The sequence below is a fragment of the Syngnathus scovelli genome, chromosome 8 (genome assembly GCF_024217435.2).
Source record: "Syngnathus scovelli strain Florida chromosome 8, RoL_Ssco_1.2, whole genome shotgun sequence".
NCBI classification, from domain to species: domain Eukaryota; kingdom Metazoa; phylum Chordata; class Actinopteri; order Syngnathiformes; family Syngnathidae; genus Syngnathus; species Syngnathus scovelli.
The window spans coordinates 6,975,768-6,989,028 of record NC_090854.1 but is presented as its reverse complement, the minus strand read 5'-3'; the positions used below and the strand labels follow the sequence as shown (position 1 = coordinate 6,989,028).

Below are 13,261 nucleotides of genomic sequence, written 5' to 3'. Positions count from 1 at the left end.
TTCGCAGGAAGGTTCAAGAGGCAACGTCCTACAGCGGGACAAGCTGAAGAAGAGAGAGAGAATATAAATTACACAACTATAAGTACCTTTGTATGTATTTCGTGCTTGTGATGTATGGTTATAATGTGTGCACGTTCAATCATGTTTTATTGTTTGTTTTATTGTTGTCGGTTTTTCTGATGATGTTTTATTGTTTGTTTTTATGATAGCAAACCTGCCTTAGGACAACGGATAAAATTTAACAACTATGCTAACGCTGCCATATTTATATTGATGTATTTACTGACGTATTGATCAATGTGCATTGTCCTAATCAAATGAAAGAATGAATGAATGAATGAATGAATCAATGAATGAATGAATCAATCAATCAATCAATCAATCAATCAATCAATCAATGAATCAATGTGGACAACTGAGTTACACTCTGAAATATGCAAGGAAAAAAAAGCTATCATACATCAAAACTGTAGATTCTGACGACTGTATGTGGGCTTTGCCCTGTCCTTCTCAAATACTAGGCGCATGTGTGACTAGACAAAACATTAATTAGGATACAATGTTATGCAGAGATGTACTTATTACAATTTTACAGAGAAATTATGAAATATATATTATAGTCACTGAGGAGAGTTGGGGAGGTGCGAAATATTTTCTTCTTTCGGAGGGGGGGGGCATTACACCAAATAATTGAGAAGCACTGGCTCAAACCAACATTGAGTGATGTTTCCAAGCAAAACTACACAAACAACAAAAACAGCACCGCATGTGCTATGACAGTGACAACACTGCAATTACGTCTGCAGGAGTGGCGTGCGCAATCGACATGTTTTGAGCTTTCGATGACTGACATAACTAATATCGATTCTCAGATTTAGATCATGATATTTTACAGTACAACTGATCACAAAATGTGCATAAATTGTAAAGCATCGGCCCATCCGATATAGCCAATCAGATGAGTGTAAAGTCCAATGAGCAGGTAATGATGTAATGCAATAGGCATCTAAAACAGCAGCGAAAAGTCTCCCATGGATGAGTTCTCACCCCACCCTTGAGTCTAACCTTTCCTGCAAAGCAATATCCTGTAGTTGATCTCTTTGTCTCCCTGAACCAACTGAAAACAGATGTGTAACTCATAGTATTCTACCACACAAAGAATGGACAAGGATGCACAGAGATGCAGATGTAAACGATTCTGAATCAAGTAATAAATTTCAGTGATTGATAACCGTTGCCAGTGGAACTAAAAATCATAACTTGGAAATGCCAAAGTGCAGCAGCCGTCAGTAAGCACAATGGCACTATACACCTGAATAAAACCATTTATGGTTTAACAAGTCAAACAGTCAGTATTATTTTATAAATATTATTTTATTTAAATAGGAGATTAGCTGTGAAGTCCAGGAAAAAACTGAATTCAACTGTTAAGAAACAAAAAAGAGCTTCCCTCATTCTCAATTACAGTCTGAAACCTTGATGTCGGCATAAAATGTTTGAATTGACGAAATCTTGACTATAGACTTCTTCAATTTATGAGGTAGAAGCTTGTGAATACCGGCAGCACAAGGTGCAGCTTCAAATCATATTCCTAGAATTGCACTTTTACTCCATTGAAACAAATTATAAAGCCATTATTTGTTTATTTTTACTCCATGGTAATTGTGGTCAATACAACTATGATATGAACTTATACTATTTCTCGAGCTGTTCCATATGATACCATCTACTTACATTAATATTGATTTTCTTTTTACAAATTATACAAATTGGATGTCAAATTACGGTATTGCGTGAGAAGTACAAACTTACGTGTCTGCGTTCTAGCACGCGTATACTACATTCAGGTCAAAACATGTCTGACAGGAGAGCCCCAACATGTCAGTCTCTTGACAATGATTTTAGACCTAAATTGGCAATAACTTATTGGCAACTGTTGTTGGTGGTTCATGGAAAAAATTGCAGTACATTAACAAAGAGGTGTAATCTTCGAAGAAAGTGCTACGACCGAATCAAAGTAAACCGAGTTCAAACTGGAGCAGAAAATGCCCTTAGCAAAACTGTATCCACAAATTTGTATCATCATCATCATCGATTTAAAGTCCGCTTTCCAGGCGCCGCTGGGTTGGACTGGATTCTCAATATGGCCTTCCTCCACCGGGGGCGGTCCATGGCCATCTCACGGTTGAGAGTCCCATGCTGAGAAATTTTTTTGGAGCAAAACTTTTTACAGCCGGATGCCCTTCCTGACACCAACCCAAAGGGAAATTGATTTTCTGTAGGGGTTGACTCCCTTAGCCCATTCCTCTCCCGAGGAACCCACTGGGCAATGGTACTATTTAACCCATAGTTGGGGGCTGGTTCGTGGGCACCAGGGCGGGTCCACACACCGGTGGGCCTGCGTGCCGCACGTCTAGGGGCCAAATCTCCTCCGAGTATGAGGTTTAACAAAGTGAACATGCTCTAAAGAATGTAACAGCTGACTTAACACTTAAATAACCCTTTGGTTGTGTGTTAACAGTTACATCTGTCACTGGTGCTACATTGCACACTACTGACTCAAGCTTGCTGAAACATTTGGCCCTAGTCATTCATCCTGATGGAGTGTTGTTCACACTCAATCCCAAACTTTCTCAGTTGTTAAAAAACAACAGCAAAATCTTCTTTGTGTAAAAATATTTTCCAGATGTCAGAAAGCTATATTTTTAGACTGCACGACACCAGACAATTTCTCTCTCATGTATCACTTTAGTACGTACCCTTGTTATTGCAGTGAATTTACCACTCAATTAGGAATTCTTGTGAGAGCTTTGGCTCAGCTGTTTCCACTCCCAAGTCAGATCTGAGGAGTTTGCTGACAGAGACACTTTAAAGTTTTTGGTATTGTATTTGTGCTCATCTGTGACAACAGTAACTGTGAGGACACCAGGTGAAATGGACAGCAGTCATTTTAACTCATTTAGACGAGTATCATGCTGAGCTGGCTTAATATACACCAAACAAACAAAATGAAGAGAATATAGTTTAAAAATACTTTAATCACAGAAATACATGTTAACTTTATTGTCAGTGTATGGAAAACTGGTTCACATTCAAAGAGTCACTCTGAACAGACGTGCAAATGTCAAAATATTCACATTACGTGAAAATGTGATGTTTGATTTGCGTGGATTGTAAGTTCAGGATGTTTCAGTATTTGTTGGTGACAAGGTATCAACACAGTGTACATACAAGCCATCTTGTTGAAAACTCTATTAATCCTTATTACCGTATCTACCCGAATATAAGACGGTGTTTTTTGCATTGAAATGAGACTGAAAAAGTGGGGGTCGTCTTACATTCGGGGTCTAGACATTATACCCATTCACAACGCTAGATGGCGCCAGATATCTTTAAAGTGAATGCTGAATTTCCCAGGCCAAAGCGTACCCCTGTCACAAAGAATAAAAATAAAAATAGCGGTAGCATAAAGAAGACAAATAAAAAATTGCGGTAAGAAATACAACAGAAGAACATAAGAGAAGAGATAACAGAAAATGGAGAAACTGTTAGAAAGGCTCCTTTGTTGATGATAAAATGTTGGACAGTTACATCACCGTGCCTTAAAGGGCTAGAGACACCGGTATATGTATAAATCGGTTTTAGTTAGCTTATGGGCTTATAAATATAAATTGACGCTCGAAACAACGAAAAGGAAGCTGTTGCTCTTAAAAATATAATTTAAATTTGCCGCACAGACGAGTTTGACTGCACCGAGTCGCCAGCCGGAAGTGACGTCTCAAGTTGTACGCGTTTAGCTTCAGTGAATGTAAACAAAAAGATAAGAGGGGCCAGCGCGGAGACGTCGGGCCAGGTTTGCGGCCAACCCAGCTCGCCTAGCCATGCCTTCCATTATCCTGGTGTACGTTCGTTCGCGGGACGACAAGATGGGTTGAGTTCGCCTGATAGGGTCCACGAACCAGACAGTGCGTGCCTGCTGTGTGCTCATGTTCACAGTGGCCTGGTTGACTGTCATCTTTCCGGACTCTGCTGTGCATCGGGAGCGGCTAGCGTGCTATCACTCTTATTGTTCATCTTCTTGTTTTAATTTTCCTGTGTTGTTTACTTGTATGTGCGTTGTGAACTCTGTCTTATCTTTCCGGACTCTGCTGTGCATCGGGAGCGGCTAGCGTGCTATCACTCTTATTACTCATCATCTTGTTTTATTTTTCCTGTGTTGTTTACTTGTATGTGCGTTGTGAACTCTGTCTTATCTTTCCGGACTCTGCTGTGCATCGGGAGCAGCTAGCGTGCTATCCCTCTTATTGTTCATCTTCTTGTTTTATTTTTCCTGTGTTGTTTACTTGTATGTGCGTTGTGAACGCTGTCTTGTCACCCTGGGATAGTGAGAAACGTAATTTCGATCTCTTTGTGTGTCTTGACATGCGGAGGAATTGACAATAAAGGAGACTTTGAGACTTTGACTTTGAAAAGTATGTCGAAGCGTGACGGGAGGGGCACAATTCAAAAAATGTGCTCAGCTCGACGAAAAAATGCGATTTAAGCAATAAAATTAAAAATGCTTATAAAACCTAAACCAAACGTTGCAGGTGGTCATGTCTTCATGTGCCGAGATCAACTCGGCACTCTAAAGCCCCCAAGAGCACTTTTTACTATGCCAACCTAACCAGAGTGACGGGAGGGGCACAATTCAGAAAATGTGCTCAGCTCAGCCCAAGTGAACTGCTAGATTCATCATATTCTGCGTCAAAAGAGGTTTCTGAATCGGATAAAATGATGCTAATATTGCCGCTAGAAACGGAGCTGTCGCTATCATCTGCCATGTTGTTTGGGTTTGTTGACATCCAGATGTACAACTTGTGACATCACATTAATGGCGCCGCCAGTTTGGCTTCGTGCGGGACCCAATCGATAAACTGGCATTTCATTTCAGCTTTATTCTTAGTAATCGGTGTCCATTTTTAATTTCCAATGCGGCAAATGTGTTCACTTTATACATTCTATCAAATTCCGTTCTAATTGAAAAAAAAAAAAAAAAGGGATGTCCCTAGCACTTTAAGTCTCATGTGAGTTACCTCAGCTTATCGCGGTTGTTGGAGCTTGTGCACAGCGGTAAGTTAAAAGTTGCTGGTATCGACTGAGTGTGTTGCTGTGATAGTGTGCATCTTTGACACAAAGTGAGTATATACATTTCATTGTTACTACTGTCTACTGTTGTGCTGTTTGTCCGATCGCGGTTTGTTTCGTGTGTGCGCCGTTTGATTGACTGCTCCGGCGCGCTCCTTTACGTTTTCCTCGCATCGTACGAGTAGCCGTTACGCAGCGGCACGGCGACTAACAGTCGCCTGCAAATGTATTTTGTTGTCTCGATGATTTATGTTTGGTGTGTTGCCGAGAGTATTTCATTTATGGTTATTTAGTATTGTGGAACCGTTATGTCCAGTCAGTTATGTAATGTGTGCTGTCGTGTTGTGTGACGTCAGAAGTTTCTGTCTGTTACACAACCACACCCTCCCCCCCCCCACACACACACGCACACACACACACACACACACACACACACACACATACACCACATTATTGTATGAAGTGTGTGAAGAATTTCACACGCTTCATACAATAATCACACACAAGAATAACATTCACACACCCAAAGACTCACCCATGTACACTACACACACCTGCTCTCACATCCTTACAACCAATATACCATAATTTCCGGTGTATAAGCCATGACTTTTTTCCAAAATTTTGAACCCTGCGGCTTATATAAGATTTTTTTCATGATTTTTGTGATGACTTGATCACTTTTACTCTTAACACTATTATATACAGTAAAAGCTACAAAACAAACTGACAAATAACTTGTTTTCAAATCAGACGACTAAAAATTGGTCAAATATAAAAAAAAAAAAAAAAGATATTAAAAGTGAAGACAGTTTGCAATTCTAGTAATGACACACAAATTTGATGCACAATTTGTCTTCGCGGGCCACATAGAACGATGTGGCGGGCCGTATCTGGCCCCCGGGCCTTGAGTTTGACACCTGTGCTCTAAACCCTTTCTCTTACTCTGCCATGTGACTCAGAGATTACACAAAGCAGTGGCGCTGTTTGGACCATCTGCATTGTATTAAAACCCAATCAATCAGCATTTAAATTAAATTCTTCTGACATTTTGCTCACCAAAAACAAGTTGTAATGAATGTGAACTTTTAATGCATTTTATTCAGAAGGTAGCTTTGAACCCTGAGGCTTAAATGACGGCGCGGCGTACTTATGGATTTTTACGGCCTCCGGCCTCCAGGGGGCGCTCTCGCAGGAAGCAAGAGCGAGACAGACGAAGAAGAGATAATGCGCCGAAGAAGACGTGCTAGTTTGTGTTTACAACATTTCGCGCATCACGCAGAACGCGATCAAGACGGACATTACTGAAAGGACGCTTTTATACACAAACCGTCATTATGGGGGACAAAAGAAATGCATATGATGCCGCTTTTAAGCTAAAGGCAGTCGATGTTGATGACATTGTGTTGCGGCACCCTTTTCTTTATTTCGTGGTCGCGTCTACTCTGGAGCTATACGTGTCGCTCGCTAGTTTAATGTAATTTAGCGCTTCGTGCATGAATAAGATTAGCATGAACAGACCCTCATCATGGAAAATGCTAGAAGAAATGGATAAAAACGACGACGAAAGAGATACTGAGAAAGTGTGTGGCGAAGGATATATAACGCTAATCCAATCGGAAATTGAGGAGGAAGACTTGGATGGTTTCAGTGCACAGGAGGAAGATGAAGACGGCTCTTTTTTTAACTTTTACTGGTATGATTTTTTAACCAGCCCTGTTAGTGCTGTGCTTGTCACGCCCGTGCCACAGCACGCTCGGCCTGCACTTCGCTCGGCCACACCCCTTTCGTTACCGTAATGTCTGTCACCTGCTTCCTCTTGTTACCCTGTGTATTTAAGCCCTGCCCGTGTGTTTCTCCCTGTCGGTGTCTACTGTTGTGTCCGTTCCTGTTCGTGCCCAGTGTTCCTGTTCTTGTCATCTGGTTTTCCCTCGGTCTGTCTGAAGGCTCACGGTCAGAATTTTAACCTTGTCCAAGGGGACTTCATGTCGGTCAGTCTGTCTGTTTGCTGGCCGTGAGTCTCCCTCCCGTTTGTGTCGTCGGTTCCCCACCTGCCTCCCTTCCAACTCCTTTTCCCTGCAATAAATCCTGGTTCAAGCTGCATTTGGTCGACCTGGCTCAACTCATTCCTGACAGTGCTACCGTGTTGCTGCTGTGTTACCGCCGCGTCTCAGTGACTTTTACCGGTATGTTTTATTTAATCAAACCCTATTAGTGCTGTGTTACTTCCGTGTTGCTGCGGTATTACTGCCGCGTCACAGGCAGTGTTTGGAAAGAAATGTTAAGGTATGTTATTAAAACTTTAAAAAAGCTTTCTGTGTCCAGTATTTCTTTGTTAATAACTCGCATGCACACTTCCGTGTTGCTGCGGTACTACTGCTGCGTCAGAGGCAATGTTTAGAAAGACATGTTAAAGTATGTTATTAAAACTTTTTCTGTGTACTGTCTTTTGTTGTAAAAAATGTGTGTGCACATGCGGCTTATAGTCCGGTGCGGCTTATGTAAGAAAAAAGTTAAAAGATTCCAATAAATACACATAAATAAAATAAAGACACCATTCACCTCTGAGCAAAAGACAGCATTTAGGTCTACCATTGTCCATGTTTTCCTTGGAATGTTCTTTGAGATCATTTGTTGTCATTTCTAAGTTGTGCGAGAAATTCCTACATGTGAAACAACAGAGATAAATCTGCATGTAACATTCATTCAAAATCTCCCAATAAAGTTCTAGCCTCACATAAGCAAATCTCATTTGCCTCGAAGCAGGGAGACAAGATGATAACTCCAGCAACAGTCATGTTTTTAGGATGGAAGCTAAAGTCTGAGGACTTGGTCGCTAAAGACAACCACATGTCTACTGTATATCCAAGTGTAACTATAGCTCTCTCATCTCTAGTCTCGAGCATCCGTCTAAGAGGCGTCTGTGGCCTGGCACGTCATCAGTAAAAATTTAAATATAGTCTCTCCCAATATATAGATACACTCCAGAAAAAAATCCCATCTGTATAGCTCCTAAGGCTGCATTCTGGCTGTTTCAATGAAAGGCCTCAGTATAAATCATAACTCATCCATATGGTTGCATTTTGTTGTCAAACACTTATGGAAAGGCCCCAGTCTCTTCTACTGCATCAGATTAAGCCTGTGGAATATGTTAGAGGCACCACACAATAGTGTGTTTGTGTGTGACTAATATGCACAATTCACACATGAACCGATTTCATTCCAGAATATTCCCACATTAGACATCGACTAGGGCTCGGCGATATGACAGAAAAGTACATCACGATATAAGTATTTCATATTGGCCGATAGATATTGATTTTTTAATTAATGATTGACAAATAAGGCTAACTTTTGCTCATTTGATCATTGATTTATTTTATTTTAACATATAATACAACACAACTATGAAAAAGTCAAATAAATTGGTCAATATAAAGAATAAATAAAGAATAAACAAATTCCTTGCCAACAACAAATAGCACAAAAATATCTAGCACTATATTCAACATCCATATTACATATCGCATGTTTTTCCAATATCATGCAACCCTAATTTGTACGTAAAATATGAACTGTGAGGACAATGCAAAGTCTGGCCGGTGTGTAATGAATTTTCTATGCTGTGAGTGTAAGACTAACATTAGCAGAATCGAGCCACAGTGACTAACAAGACTGTCTAACCATGAAGCTACCAAAATGATGCAACTTTGTGGGTGAAAATGACTAACAAGTTTACTTAATTAGTAGATGGTAAACTATTAATTCACATCCAACAGATTATGAAAAAAAAGGGCGGTTAGAACCAGTCTGCTAACCAGAATTCAACTATTTATGTTCCATGAAATCAAGCTTTCTTGTTTGCTTTTATTGAGCAAATGTTTCTTTTTAACTTGCGGGAACAAAAAAAATTGAGAAATAAAATCTGAACAATACATATAAAGGTTATTGATTAGATTTACCACCTATTTTAAAAGAGGACAAGGACCTAAGAACACTTACCATTGTCCATTGTCCGAAGAGTTAATCTTGTGTTGAGATAATGAAATGTGTCTTACCATCCCCCTTTCACGAACTACCTGACCTCCCATGACCTGGGCAGGATTTCCCCAAAAGACTTTTAGAGCTGCAGTCATCATTGTTCCTTTGTAAGCCAATAGACAATGATGAGGTTGCTGATGAAATTGCGTTAATTCAACACGCAAGTACAGAGAGTTTGCGCAAAGTTTGGTCAGTACTTGGGGTTCGGACTCTTTTAGTTTATTGTGATGACACAATCCTTATATGCTGTATAAAAAAATAAAATAAAATAAAACGTTATCGTCATGACATTTTTCCTGATTACCTTTTTGTGGTGTTTTTGAATTAAGTACACAAAATAACTTGTCAAATGCACACTACCCTTCAGTTAGAGACAATGTATTCCAAGGACCTTTTTTCACCCATTATTGCTATTTTCTTGGCAGTGGTACAATGCTGTAGGATCTCAGTTTCTCTTCCGGGGCTGGAGTGCTCTCTCATCGCTGCTCTAGGGTAATGAGGTGGAAGTAGGAGAGGGTTAAATGTGTTCAACCTCACTCTCTACCTCAAGTCTCCCGATCTAGGATATGATGGGTGTCTATTTAACTTCACACTTGAGGAAGAATGAGAAGCACTTCTTGAGGAGAGTGAAACAACAGGCGCTAAAACAAGCAAGGGTTGTACATTGCTGTCCACATGCCAAAAGCAAAGGGGACAGAATTCAGTGAAGTGCTCTACAGATGAATGTAAGCAATGATCTCCTGCTCACTCTTCCACTTTCCTACCTAGCTTAACTCCAGACTTAAGAGTCGACTGTGATGGATTCTTCTTGTCGCTCTCCTTGTGGTCATCCCAGGCTCGTTGGTTTGCTCCTGTACATGTATATACATGTGGTGCTCCTTCTTGTCTATACTGTATTTTAAACTCATAAAATGTTTACTAACTATGTGGCTTTAGTTTTTCTCAATGAATGATGATGAAAGATTCTCAATGAATGTTTTATATCAGTAATGGTTTGTAAAAATGAAACTGTAGCTCACAAATGCCCAAATGTGATTTTCACACAAAGGCGCTTCCTAATTAACTTGTGCTCTGAATATAGAATTCAGCCAGTTGCATTAACCTTCAAGGCAATAACTAATGTTTAAACTTTTGTAATTTAAATAAATAAAGGACACTAGAGAAACAATTCTATACCAATTTTTTCCACCCTACAACTATTAAAAAAACGAACAACAGACTTTACCTCTGTAAAACTGAAGTTGGAGGGAAAAAGGTGCAAATGACCTGCATTTCTACGCGTAAAATGTCACTGCAAATAATTTTACAACAAACCACGGAAGCCTCAACTTCACATGAGCTGTATTTTTTTGCAATGGTCACTGAATGGCTTCATTGGTAGAGCACCGTGACTTAACTCAATGAGGTAAGTAGAAGATAGACATGGGTTGGGTTTGAACGCCTTCTCCTTCCTTCTCCTTTTGAGGTCACTCAGCAGGAGTGGGTGGTTGTAGTAAAAGAGGGTGCTCCTCCCCCACCTAGAGTCACATAGTGTTCACCCGCTCCTCTAACCCTCCTCTCTATCCCTGTATGCTAGACTTCATCGGTATTTGCTTTAAAAAAAAGTGGTTCCGCCTCCTCTCACTTGTCTTCAACGGGCACATAGGCTCATAACAAGCCAAGCCTCCATACCTTTTACCCCAAAAATAGACAAGAAAATGGAGTTGATCAATACAGCGTGATATGTGTAAAGCACTGATGTGTGAAAATAGGGGCTACGGCAACATACAGTACATACACATCCAATCCACACACGCACACACACACGCACACACATAAAAAGGCTGGCCTGCAAAGATGAAAGTGACATGACCACTATAGGTCTCTGAACACTGCAGAGCAGAGCCCCCAAACTGAGACTGAATGAGCTGAATAGGTTCAGCGATTCTTTACTCCTTTCACTCCCAGTAGGCTTTAACTGCTGGAACTCTTCATTCCTCACAATAGGCAAATGCACTAAAACTCTTTTTTTCACTCATGCAAATCACCTCGGCCCTGACTAGGGATGTCATCATGTGAAGTGGAAAACACATTCTCTTTATTTAAAAAAAGTTGATCGCATATAAGTTATGTAGGTTACATTTTTTTAAATTGCATTTTCACTGACTGTTTATTTAATTATTATTACTAGTATTAGCTGGAAGTGTTGTGCCAAAGCTGGTTTTCTTGAGGGGAATGGTACAGCTGAGTGTGGAAAACAGTAAAAAATACTTTTTTTTCCAGAAACTATTTCCAAACTTTATGAGAAATATCTTGAGAACACAAGGAAAGTATATTCAGTACTATGTAGCCAATCGTGTTCAGATGGTTTCTTATATGTGAGCAGTCTGATTGAAACCCTTGCTTCATATGTTAAATGCCTTAAAATACATTTTAAATGTTAAATAACTTGACATTTACATTTAGATAAAAACTAAAACCCATAAGCCCAAAGATGAGTTTGAAGATCATTAAGCAGTATCTAAGAGATAATAGTAAAGCCAACAGCAAATATAAGGTGCTAAAGGGGCCCACAAAGACGTCAAGTGTTTGTTGACTGCTCAGGCTGAAGAGCAAACAGTAAACTTTGAATCTTTCAACAATAAGTACATATCCTACAGCTCTGTGATGCAGTATGTGTTGCTGCTACTGCATTCCCCACACACTGATGTTTATTTGTTTTTGGCTTAGTAGCGTTGAGATTAGAGACTGTGATAGTGTTATTGCTCTTATTCTTTTTCATGCCAACTTACTAAAAAACTTTGAATGACACTTCTTCTTTTAGGGGGCTTTAATATTATAACTTATAGATGATGAAAACTTGCAGTAAAGTTTCACGTTTGAGTGGAAACAAGTGTAACAGTTTTCATTTTTGTAATTTAAATTACACTACATGCGGGCATTGGCGCCGACATTTCTGATCACATCTCTTCCCATATGGATCAAGTTGCAAACAAAATGTTTATGGGATTCCGGTGTCAGATAATTTCAAAGTGCAAAAAAAAAAAAAAAAAAAAAGATGTGAAGCTGAATTCCCCATCTGCCGTTGAAACAAAAAAGAACGAGTATTGTGGTGTATAGAGTGTATGAGGATGGCACCTAGCAGCAGAACACTTTCTAACTATTTGAAATGTGAATAGATGCACAAAAGACGCAATCGCGACAAAAGAAAGCAACGCGAAAGTGACTTGTTCAAGATATGCTGCTGTCAGCATCACTACAAACTTTTCCTTACCTCCACCGTCGTTATATTTTCACTTCGAGACCCCTTTCCCTCTTCTTTTTGTCCGATGTTAACTTTTGACTGACCGATTGCTCCGGGAATCCAGTCCCAAAGCTGAAAGAATAAACACGGCGCTAACTGGTGTCTTCGAGAGTGACGCCAAACTCCATGTACAAAGTTTCGGAGAAGTTTTTAACCACAGCAAAAATGTGCAGCCTTCCTCAAAGCGGAACAGAAGAAGTCGCGTTCAACTTTTTCTTCCAAGCCATCGTCTCCCCTCACCAAAAAGATGCACTCGCTCTTTGCTCCTTTCCGCCAACAGTCGCGAGAGTTTTGGTCGAAGTTAGCAGGAGCAAAATTAACTTAGATGGGGTTTTGCGGACAGTTGCTGCGAGGACATGCGGTGGTGTTGAGATCATCAGGGCTGCTGATCTGTTTTCAATCCGACCCCCTTCGCTCCCTCCGCTTCAGCTACCTCCTCCTTCTCCTCTTCCTCCTGCTCTTCTTCTCCGCTCCCTCCCCATGCTCCCTGGTGAGTTGGGACATTTGCTGCACCAGATGGGCCGGGCTAACTCAACCAAGCAGTTGCAGACTTGACAAGGAACGAGTTAGAATAAAGTTACATATTGTTCAATTTTTAAAGGGCTAGAGACACCGGTATATGTATAAATCGGTTTTAGTTAGCTTATGGGCTTATAAATATAAATTGACGCTCGAAACAACGAAAAGGAAGCTGTTGCTCTGAAAAATATCATTTTAATTTGCCGCACAGACGAGTTTGACTGCACCGAGCCGCCAGCCGGAAGTGACGTCTCATGACGTCTCAAGTTGTACGCGTTTAGCTTCAGTGAA

At 40.3% G+C, this 13,261-nt stretch overlaps 1 protein-coding gene across 4 annotated transcripts in view; it reads right to left on the bottom strand.

The window, feature by feature from the left end:
- Positions 1-12,947, bottom strand: part of gli2a (GLI family zinc finger 2a) — a 112,385-nt gene extending 99,438 nt beyond the window's left edge. For 2 of the 4 annotated variants that reach the window (XM_049729111.2, XM_049729112.2), the window contains exon 1: positions 12,422-12,947. The gene's annotated coding sequence lies outside the window, so the exon portion shown is untranslated. The remainder of the gene's footprint in view (positions 1-12,421) is intronic. The other 2 variants (XM_049729113.2, XM_049729114.2) reach the window with 2 other exon arrangements.
- Positions 12,948-13,261: the final 314 nt, after the last annotated feature.